The sequence below is a fragment of the Symphalangus syndactylus genome, chromosome Y (genome assembly GCF_028878055.3).
Source record: "Symphalangus syndactylus isolate Jambi chromosome Y, NHGRI_mSymSyn1-v2.1_pri, whole genome shotgun sequence".
Lineage (NCBI taxonomy): Eukaryota > Metazoa > Chordata > Mammalia > Primates > Hylobatidae > Symphalangus > Symphalangus syndactylus.
Genome location: NC_072448.2, coordinates 19,456,550 through 19,467,423, shown reverse-complemented (window position 1 = coordinate 19,467,423; position 10,874 = coordinate 19,456,550). Strand labels below are relative to the sequence as shown.

The 10,874-nt window shown below is 47.2% G+C and overlaps 1 pseudogene; it reads left to right on the top strand.

Annotated features, from left to right (window-relative positions):
- Nucleotides 1-6,656: 6,656 nt before the first annotated feature.
- LOC129476684 (testis-specific Y-encoded protein 3-like) lies at nucleotides 6,657-9,218 on the top strand (annotated as a pseudogene).
- The last annotated feature ends 1,656 nt before the right edge of the window (nucleotides 9,219-10,874 follow it).

The window sequence follows — 10,874 nt, the reverse complement described above, 5'->3', positions numbered from 1 at the left end:
GCACACCAATCCATGTCACTTCCCAAGCAATTAAAAATTCCAAATTGAAGAAACATTAATTATAGCAAAAAGTGGCAGCCCAAGAAGGAATTATTGGCCTCCTGTCTCAAGAAAGACTGTGGTCAAGGCCTAGGGACTACTTGTGAAAAGAGTTTCATAGCCGACTCTATCCCAGTTGATCTGGATTCCATAGGACTGTGTCTTCACAGTAAGGGTGAGACTGAACTAAATCCATTCCTATTTCCAAGCTCAAGGAACTTTGATCAAAGTCATCTTGGAACTGATCAGAACAAGGAGGCTAACAGAAAAAAATTGTGACCCTGAGAAATCACGGTCAGAGGTTGGCTATCACACAGACTGTCAAGCCAGTTCCAGATTGCATGGGTATTAGAGAAAATCTCAAAATATAAATCTTCGTGTGGGTTTTCGCAGAGTCGCAGGATCTGGCAGAAGCAAATTTCAGTCTAACCCTCAAAGAATCTACATAAACCTTTTTACATTTGGGATTTCATCATTTGTTTCACGAATGAGAATGGACTTCAGTTTTCATATGTTTTTAGACACTCAGTTTATATATTGTTGGCATCAAACTTCTCCTTGCCTCACAGAATAAGTTTAGGACTTTCCCTTTTCTACTTCATAGAATTCTTCATATATATTGAAATGATCTGCCTGGGGAAAACTATGAGCCTAGTGTTTTATCTCTGGGAACAATGCTTTATTTTCTTGAACATTTATGAGACTATTCAGATTAAATATGTCTTCTCGTATGAGTTTTATTAAGCTATAGATACAGCTTAGTATAAACATAAATAGTGATACTCTAAGCTATATATATATCTATTTATATAGGCAGATTATAAAAATCTATTTGATCTGTTTTCATATTTGTAGGATAAAGTGTTAATCATAATTCCTTATTAGCTTCTTAATCTATACTGAATCTATGTTTATGTATCTTTTACATTCTCAGTTTTATTTGTCCTTTCTCCCTTTTTTTTTAAACTTGCCTGAGGTTTCCACCATTTATTATATTTCTCCCACAACCAAAGGTTAGCTTTGTGTGTTTCACTCATTTTCTCTACATTATTATCCCCTCACTGTAGTGTCTGAGATTCGATTGTGTTGTTTCTTTTCTAATTCTTTATTTAAATATTTAATACAAATATTTTATTAAATAAAGATAGTTATTGAAATATCTTTAATTTAATATCTTATTTAAATTCTATATTAAATATCTAAGTACATTAATTTTCAAGTTGTTGTAGAAACATTTGTCTATAAACACCTATTGTAATGTCACTTTTCCTGCTACTCACAAATTTAATCTGTAATATTTGCAGTATCATGAAGTTCTAAGTACATTTAAATTCCTATTGTGTTAATCCATGGATTGCTGAGAAATAGTGGTTATAATTTCGTTGCTTAACTTCCACTTAATTTTATTTTAGCTCGTGTTAACTCAGTTGAAAAGTCTTTTCTGATTTTTTAAATCCCATATCAAGACTTTTCTTCACATCAATTGTTCTATAAATGCTCCCAGCTTGAAGAACACTCTCTTGTAGGCTGCTTCCCTGCAACAGTCTTGACTGGTTGCCCTCTGGACCTGATTCAGTTGTCTCATCCTGGGACTTCCATTCACTACCCTTCTAAGAATTTATCTTGTTCTTTTCTTGTGTGTCATACTGTCTGCATTTCACATGTTTATGTTTCTTTGTTTACTTCTTTCTTTCGGTAGGAACAAAATCTCTACTAGTTTCTTGAGAAAATGTTCACAGGGAGACAATATTTTAGAGTTGTCCTTATGTCTGAACGATGTGTGTGTTCTCCTTGCACATTTAACTTTAGTCTATTTGGAAATAAAACTTACGTCAGAAATCAGTTTCTTTTAGAATTTTCAAATCACACCTCCAAAATCCATTGCCTTCCGCTTTATAGTGGTGGCGTTGAAATTTTTTTATTTTTTTTTAATTTGACATGGAGTTTCACTCCTGTTGCCCAGGATGGAGTGCAATGGCACGATCTCCTCTCATTGCAACCTCCGCCTCCTGGGTTCAAGCGACTCTCCTGCCTCAGCGTCCCGAATAGGTGGAATTACAGGCAGGCACCACCATGACTGGATCATTTTGTATTTTATTGGAGATGGGATTTCTCCATGATGGTCAGGATGGTCTCAAATTCCTGACGTCAGGTGGTCGGCTTGCCCTGGCCTCCCAGAGTGCCCCTTGGCCTCCCAAATTACGCCTTGGCCTCCCAAAGTGCTGGGATTACAGGCATGAGCCACCATGCCTGGCCAGTGTTTATAATTTCAAATCATCTGATTCTTTATCCTTTGTACCTGACCTGTTTTTACCTCTCTGGAGACTTACACAATTTTCTCTTTGTTCTCACTCTTCTCAAATTTTACATTGATATGTCTTGACATGAGTCTATTGTCATCTATTTTCATGCTATTTTGCTAGGTTTGCACCTTTTAAACCTTTTAATCTATAAATAAGCATCTATTAATCTATAAATAAGCATCTTTAAGTACTGAGACTTTTTAATTATTTTGCCAACAATTTATTCCCCTTTGTTTTACTTATTTATTTTATTTCTAGAATTCATATAATTAAAATAACTGGTGGACTTTATCTTGGAGAAGTAGAGAGCACCACACTGATTCTGTTTGTCTCAAACTGTCATAGATCAAGCTTGTCACGTTTTATTATGGAGAAATGATGTATTTCTTGGTATTCACATTATAACCTGAAGAAGGGCAATGACTGCCAAAAATTGAAATGTATGGGTAATAGTCAGAAGATGCAAGCACTGTATTCTCCGGAATTTTCGCATATGAAAACCTTTAAATTCCAGACAAGTTGATTTAAGCTTCAACATTCCCCCAGCTGAAATGAATCCATTTGTGTTATGTTCTGTGATCAGAGGTGAATAAGACATTGTTTCTGCCTTCAGTGATAGCTCAGTCTAAAGGGAGACCAGTAGAAATGATGTAAAAAGACAGATAACGCAGTTCGTGCACGGTGGCTCGCCAGCACTTTGGGAAGGCAAGGTGGGAGGCTCAGGAGATTGAGGCCACCCTGACTGACAAGGTAAAACCCTGTCTCCACAAAACATAAGCCGGCCATGGTGGCAGACACCTGTAGTTCCAACTACTTGGGAGGCTGAGGCAGGACATTTGCTTGAACCTGTGAGGCTGGGGTCGCAGTGAAGCCAGATCAGGCCACTGCACTCCAGCCTAGGCAACACAGCGAGCCTCTGTTTCAAAAAACAAACAAAACAAAAGATCGCTAAAGTGCTATAAAAACTGAGAAAACGGACAGAATATGTGTGACAGATAACTTGTATGGGGCAGTTGGAAATGAGGTCTCAGTGTACGCTTTTAACTGTTTCACATTTGATTATAAAGAGAAGCAGACAAATCTTATTACTTATGGGGTCACAGACACTTTATAAAGGTGATGAAATTTATGATGATTTTTTCAAGAAAAATTTATATAACGTACATATATATTTTGCTTACTAACTCAGAATGTGCGTCATCAAGAGCTCTTGATAGAGGAGAATGAGTAGTAATATTTTAAGCAGAGAAGAGGAGAAGGGGAGTCCAAACAGAGAAAACGGGGCCTGTCCAAGAGCCTGGAGACACAAAACCTTGTATATTATTGGAATCAAGGTGAATATAACATAATTCAGGGTGACCGGAGCATAGCTGGGAGATGAACCAGTCGTGGCGCGGTGGCTCACGCCTGTAATCCTACACTTTGGGAGGCACAGGCGGGCAGATCACCTGAAGTCAGAATTTCCAGACCAGCCTTGCTAAAATGGCAAAACCCCGTCTCTACCGAAAATACAAACATTACCCAGGTGTGCTGTGGGGGTGCCTGTAGTCGTAGCTACTCAGGAGGCTGAGGCTGGAGAATCAGTTCAACTTGAAGAGAAGAGGTTGCAGTGAGCTGAGATCCCACCATGCAACTCCAACCTGGAAGAGAGATTGAAACTCCATCACAAAAATAAATAAAGAAAAAATAAATAAATAAATAAATAAATAAATAAATAAATAATAAGAAAGAAAAAACAGGCTGGGCTCAGTAGCTCACGCCTATAATCCCAGCACTTTTGGAGGCCAAAGTGGGCAGATCACTAGGAGTTGGGAATTCGAGACCAGACTGAGCAACAGAGAGAACACCATCTCTATTAAAAAAAAGAAAAAAAATTACCAAATAAGTTAGGCACCATGGCGGGGGCCTGTAATCCCAGCTACTTGGAAGGCTGAGGCAGCAGGAGAACCGCTTGGACCCGGGAGGTGGAGTTTGCGGTGAGCCGAGATCGCACCATGGCATTCCAGCCTGGGCAACAAGAGCGAAACTCCACTTCAAAAACGAGCAAAACAAAAATGAAAATAGAAGATAAGTATATATCCAGGGATAAAGTGTGAAGAATCTCCAATGTCAGTCATGTACTTTGTTTACTCAGAGACAACACCAGGATTGATTAAAATAATGCACATCATGTCAACTCTTTTCTACATGTTAGCAAATGTAACTGGAACAGCTAGTACCCATGGAATACTATGTCACATTCTGACTGTAGGCTTTCACTGGCATTCCCTGCAGGTGTTGATTGTGGAGTGCTCAAACCTCAAGCTTATAGCTTCACGAAGGAAAAATTACGTTAGAATGAAACAAAAAGCCCCTCAACCACTACATCAATTGTTTTATTCCTGAATAACTTACAGCAGAATGGCAATCGTCAATGAGCAGACGTGCTTCTCCATCACAGATCCAACTTAGATTCACCTGGGGAGTTTACAAAAACCAGACCGCATGTGATAGAAAGAAAGTGTATCTGGGGAGCTGGTGCCTGCCTTGAGGTGGTGGGCAGCCACATGCACCACGAACCCGTCTTCAGTTCCTTGCGTTTCTGGGCTGAGCCTGTTGGAAACAGGCATCGACAGCAGGGGTGGTTTAATGGCTGTCAATGGCATACAGCTTCTCCGTCCTCCAGGGACGTTCCCAGGGAAACGCGTCCTTCGACTATGTGCTGTGCAGGAAGGGATCTTGGCGCCACGATTCTCCCTTGTGAGTGCTGCGCTTGGCTCCCCTTCCCTACCACGTGGTCCCAGGACTGCTACAAGCAAGCTGCTCTCACAGATGCAGGAATGTGGCCTGGGCTCCCACCCTGTCCCCCATCGCCTGCCTCCTGCCTGACCATATGCGCCTCCCACTTGGCTCCTCCCCCTACCCAGCCCTTCTGCCCTGCTGAAGCCGGATGACTATCCTCTGCTGCCAGCCATCCTGAATTGGCAGCTCCAAGGATATGGCTCTGGCCCAGAAGGCGGAGATGCCCTGTGGCCTGGGGCATTCACGGAGCCCAGCTGCGAGTGAAGGACCTCCAGCGAGTCCATTGACGGCCCGGGTGTGCTGGGTCCAGGGCTAGGCTGTGCCCGCTGGCCCTCCTTCTGCCACCCTGCGTTGGTCTCCTACGCAACCACCACCTCCAACTCAGCCATTATGTCTTCCACCGTCAGCACCGCCTCCTCTTCCAAGGCCGCCTCCCTGCTCTGTACCCCGGCCGTCCTCTCCAGCAGAGCCTCCAGCCTGAACACAGTGCCCTCTGCGCTGCTCCCACAGACACCGGCCTGCGCGGCCCAGCCCATGCCCCGCACCGCTAGGCTCTGGGGGCCGGCTCCCCAACAGACCCACTCCCTGAAAGCCCCACGGACGTCGCCCTGCTGGAACCTAGTCCCTCACCTACGCGGAACCAGGTTTCCTGAGGAGCCCCTCTGGGCCCGCAGATCCCGCACTGGCCATAGGTCTCGGGTCCCCAGCAGGCTCAACTGCGAACAGGAACTCAGGAGCCAGAGGCCCAGGCCCTGGGCCTGCAGAGCCCCACCAGCAGTCACCGCAGCCGCTGGGTGTGCAAGGCAGTGCACAACAGCGTGCGTGCAGGCCCTCAATGGCCAACCCTGGCGGCTGGCCTCAAGTGTGCCCAGGGCATAGGACAAGAGGCCCTTTGGAATGCTCGTTGGAGTACGGCATACTCAGGGAGGAAGCATGGTACTCGGAGCCTGTATTGGCCTCGCCCTGCGAGAGTGCGAGCTGAGGTTCTGGCCGCTAGAGCAGATCATTTCCACCTCAGCACAAGCAGGCGACTTTCCTCCAACGTCCCCGCCCCTACTCGCTTTCCCCAGACCACCCCTGCCACCCTCGCCCCAGCAACCAGAGAGAGTTCTCTGGATCTGCAGTATTACTTCCTTAGCATCTACCTGGCCTGCCTAACGAAGACAGATGTTGCATGTGTTCACGACACATCGACGTGTTCATGGCTTGCCACACTCTGGATGTCAGGGCACAGGGCTGCCATGCCCACACTTCCAAAGGCCACGCAGCACGCCTGTGCCCGGACGCCGAGCTACCTACCCGGCACAAGCTCCACGGGCTTCCCGGAGGAGGCTTGGGGAGGCGAGGCGGCGGGGGGGAAGGGTATGGGCGGAGCGGGGCTGGAGATGCAGTCCCGCCAGTGGCTGTGCCGCCCAGGGAGACACCCACCGCCCTCCCATTGATTGGCCACGATGGCAGGAAGGCGGTCACATCGGGGCGGCTCCCTGCGCCCTTCGCGCGCAGTCCCTTAGGGGGCGCCTGGAAGCCCCGCGCATGCGTCCTGAGGGCCCGCTGACCCACGGGTGCAATAAAGCCCGTGGCAGGGTTCCTGTGGCTTGGGTCCGGCAGCACAGGCCTCGGTCAGTGGGAGTGCGGAGGAGGGCACCGTCTTCAGGATGGAGGCTCTACAGGAGGGGGCGGCCGGGGTGGAGAGTGAGCAGGCGGCTTTGGGGGAGGAGGCGGTGCTGGTGTTGGACGACATCATGGCGGAGGTGGAGGTGGTGGCCCAGGAGGAGGGCCTCGTGGAGCGGCAGGAGGAGGCCCAGCGGGCACAGCCTGGCGCTGGGCCCATGACCCCAGCGTCTGCACTGGAGGAGCTGCTGGCCGTTCAGGTGGAGCTGGAGCCGGTTAATGCCCAAGCCGGGAAGGCCTTTTCTCGGCAGAGGGAAAAGATGCAGCGGAGGCGCAAGCCCCACCTCGACCGCAGAGGCGCTATCATCCAGAGCGTCCCTGGCTTCTGGGCCAATGTTGTATCCTTCTCAGTGTTTCTTCTGCCTTTCCGGTGGAGAGGTGCTCTCGGGGAGGTGTCAGTAACTTATGGGCAGCTCGGCGTCGATGTGACTATTTGGGAAACAGAGGTGAGTTGCCCCGAACAAATGTGGCTGTGGAAAGCCGGAGCAGGCTTGGGTACTCTTTTCCTGCATGCGGCAGAGAAACCCTTGGTGATGCCGAGCAGCAGACGTTTGGGGCATCTTTTTGAAGAGCAGAAGCGAGTTCAGACCAGAATAGGTTTTTGTGTGAATCAAGCTACTTTGAAGGGAGTGTGATTGCTCCCCCTTGCTAGTCTGCTCTAGGACTGGGCGTCTTCGGCTATAAGCAGATTCTGCCACTCCTCAGACACCAGCAACTCTGCACATCACGCCTCCCCACGTCAGTGCAGTCAGCCTCAGAATTATACCTGCTCTGCGAACCCAAGAGGCCTTAGTTTAGGGGGAGGGGGAGGTGAAAGGAGGTCATACGTGGATGCAGATCTGAGAAATCCCGTACCCCAGCCTCTGGGTGCTCTTAGGCCTTCTTCCCTGTTGCTCGTAGCTTTTCCTTCCATGGCATGTAAAGGCTCTTTGACCTAAATCAGATTGCAAACCACCCCCAGATGTCAGCCCTGATCACTGAGCAAGATGAAGACATGCTGAGCTACATGATCAACTTGGAGGTGAGGCCAGGAAGACTGAGGTTAGAGGGTTTAGCGGGGGAGGGTAAGGGAAATAATTCATTCCTGTAAGCAACAGTGGGCACCTCACCCAAAAAGGTATTTAAGCTTTCTGCACCTTGTCCTGACAGGTGGAAGAAGTGAAGCATCCCGTTCATCTCTGCAAGATCATGTTGTTCTTTCAGAGTAACCCCTATTTCCAGAATAAAGTGATTACCAAGGAATATCTCGTGAACATCACAGGTGCCAGGTGGCTCCCAGGATGGGTAGTGTAAGGAAGATGTGGGTGGATCATTGCCACGGTGATCCAGCCCCCTTCCCACAAAACCTCCTGTCTCTGTAGAATACAGGGCTTCTCATTCCACTCCAGTTCAGTGGTATCCGGATTATGAAGTTGAGGCCTATCGCCGCAGACACCACGACAGCAGCCTTAACTTCTTCAACTGGTTTTCTGACCACAACTTCGCAGGGTCTAATAGGATTGCTGAGGTGGGTCCTCACTGGGAAACATCAGGAATGACCCTGGTGTGTTCCCAGCTGCTTGGGTCACCAGTCTGAGCCCTGATGAGGCCTTTCCCGATTGATTCCCCTGACAGATCCTATGTAAGGACGTGTGGCGCAATCCCCTGCGATACTACCAGAGGATGAAGCCACCTGAAGAGGGAACAGAGATTTCAGGTGAGCCGTTCAGTTGGAACTGGAGCTGTTTGATGCCCAGGAGAAGGGGTGGACACACCTGCCTATTCAGGGAGCCTGGGCGCTCATTTCAGAAATGTAGACGTTGAGGCTCCTTTCCTACATGTAGAAATTCCTTGAGAGGAAGACAGAGAGCGACAGAATCCAGGACATTCACGGCATTGGGCTGCAAAAGGCACATTTAGAGACTGCACTGCAAAGCAGGTTATAGCTGTGGAGTCTTAAGCCCAGGGGAGCGTAGTCCATTTCCAGAATCACTGAGAAGTAAAGCTGAAAATCATTCACTTCAATATGTGGCCCTTGATTCCATGGCTATCAACCCCACCAGCACTCATCCAACAAACCCCATAAGATTGGGCTCCCTCAATGTGCCTCGTGGTCATCCTTGCCCCAGACCACAAAGGACTCTTTAGATTGATGGAATTCCTTAAGCTATTGCCCCATGAGATTTCTGTGTGCTTTTAGTGTACAATGCATCTTGTTAGCCGACTCCCCTCACAGAGAATACTGGGAAAGGGAAAGGTATTGCAGAGAACAATTGGTAACACATGGTAGGAGGAAGTTTAAGCGATCACAAATAGGGAAGGGATATCCTTTTCTCAGCGGGCCCTACAATTGAAACATTTCAAAGTATGGCTCAGAGAAGTGCATTTTGACATGCATTTGTGTTTCTCTAGGGGACTCCCAGATGCTGAGTTGAATATGATGGAGCATCGGACTTTACCTAAAACAGCAGAACTCCTGAAAACTTACTACTGTATGCAGGATGTCAGTAATCACGGTCTTATGCACGGGAACTAAAGGAAAAACAGATCCAGTCACAAAAAATCAGACAGGCAGGGGGGTAAACTTGGATTGTATGGAGTGAAAAATAAACATTCTCAAGGATGTGTGACTCTGTGTTTGTGTGTGTGTGTGTGTGTGTGTGTGTTTGTGTGTGTGTGTGTGTTTTTCCCCTGGATTCAGGTGTCATAAGGAATTGATCAATCAGTATGCTTTATTTTCTTCATGGAAATGACCAGTGTGTGTTGGAGCTTGGCCTCTAAATTTGTAGAGTGAATGGGTGTGGAATGTGTTGGGATTCTTTCTACAGGACATAGTTCGGGAGGTAAAAGCAAAAGACAGCTTGGTTGGAGGCTTGCTTCGTCCTGTAGAAGCAGAGGTAATTCAAGGAAAGGGGTTAATGGGCACTAAGGTTTCCAGGGCCCGGTTTGCTGGGATCTCCAAAATCCTTCATTTTGGGTATCATCATACAGAATAGATAAGCAGAGGATGATGGAAATCTTAAAGTTCACTTTCGTGTTGAACCGACATGTTCTTTTAAAGGTGAACGCATAATCCTTTTCTGGGACAATGAGCCTCTCAGGACTTCTGACTCACCGTGGTGAAAAGAAATGGGCATGTAAGGTTTATGGAGGGACTGTGGGAAAGGTGACGGAGGTATGTGGGAAGGCATTCAGGATATGCTTTTTGGCATAGATGACTAAGGGAAAAGAGAATCTTGCAGAAGTGAGGGGAAAGGGGTTGGATTTGCGGAATATAAGATTGCTGGAGAATCCACGCATGGACTGTCTTGTCACTTGATGACCGAGGATATTGACATTCTTGTTGATGTTTACATCTTTATTTGGGTTAAGCTTTCCTCCCAGATTGTGTGTTAGGTGAGGATCCAATAGTGTATGTCGCTAACAACATTACGAGTGCATTTTGTGCTCTTGCAAACTCTAGTGAGGCTCTATTCTCCCCAGTGTTTGGCACTGCAGATTGTTTCTGTAGCCCACGGCCCCTTAATTTTCTGTGGCCTTTGCAGCACACTTTGCCTAAGGTTAATAATGTAAAGTAATATAGTTTTAGAGTATATGTTTCAAGCCTCACACAGGAGGACAAAACATACTGTTTTCATTCACGAGTGGGTGCCTGCTTCCCAGGAAGACCCACTGGTGTGTGTATCTGTGCACAAGACGAGGGGTCGCCTCTGTCACGGATGGGGGAGTAGGATTTCGGTGTCGGGGGCAGAACTTTCTTCCCTGTTGCCAGATAAAACAGTTCCAACGTAAGCATCCATGTTGGCCACACACTAGTAGAGTGCTAACATTCCTGTCCCTTATGGACTGTGGTCAGCACAGCTTCTGTGAGAAGAGCTGTGTTGTTTCAGGGAAGAGGGTTCGACAGTCAAAGTTCATGAATCTCTTGTGCTGCCTTCAATACGCATTCCACACCTCCTGCTCGGTATCAGCAGTGGAGCTTTGAAAATCTATACGCCGGTTTTGCCCCTGCTCCTATGGGGACAGCTGAAGCTCTGGAGCGGGAGTCCTGTCTTTCTCTGACTACTGTCCCCATGACCTACAAACAGGAGGAACAGGTTT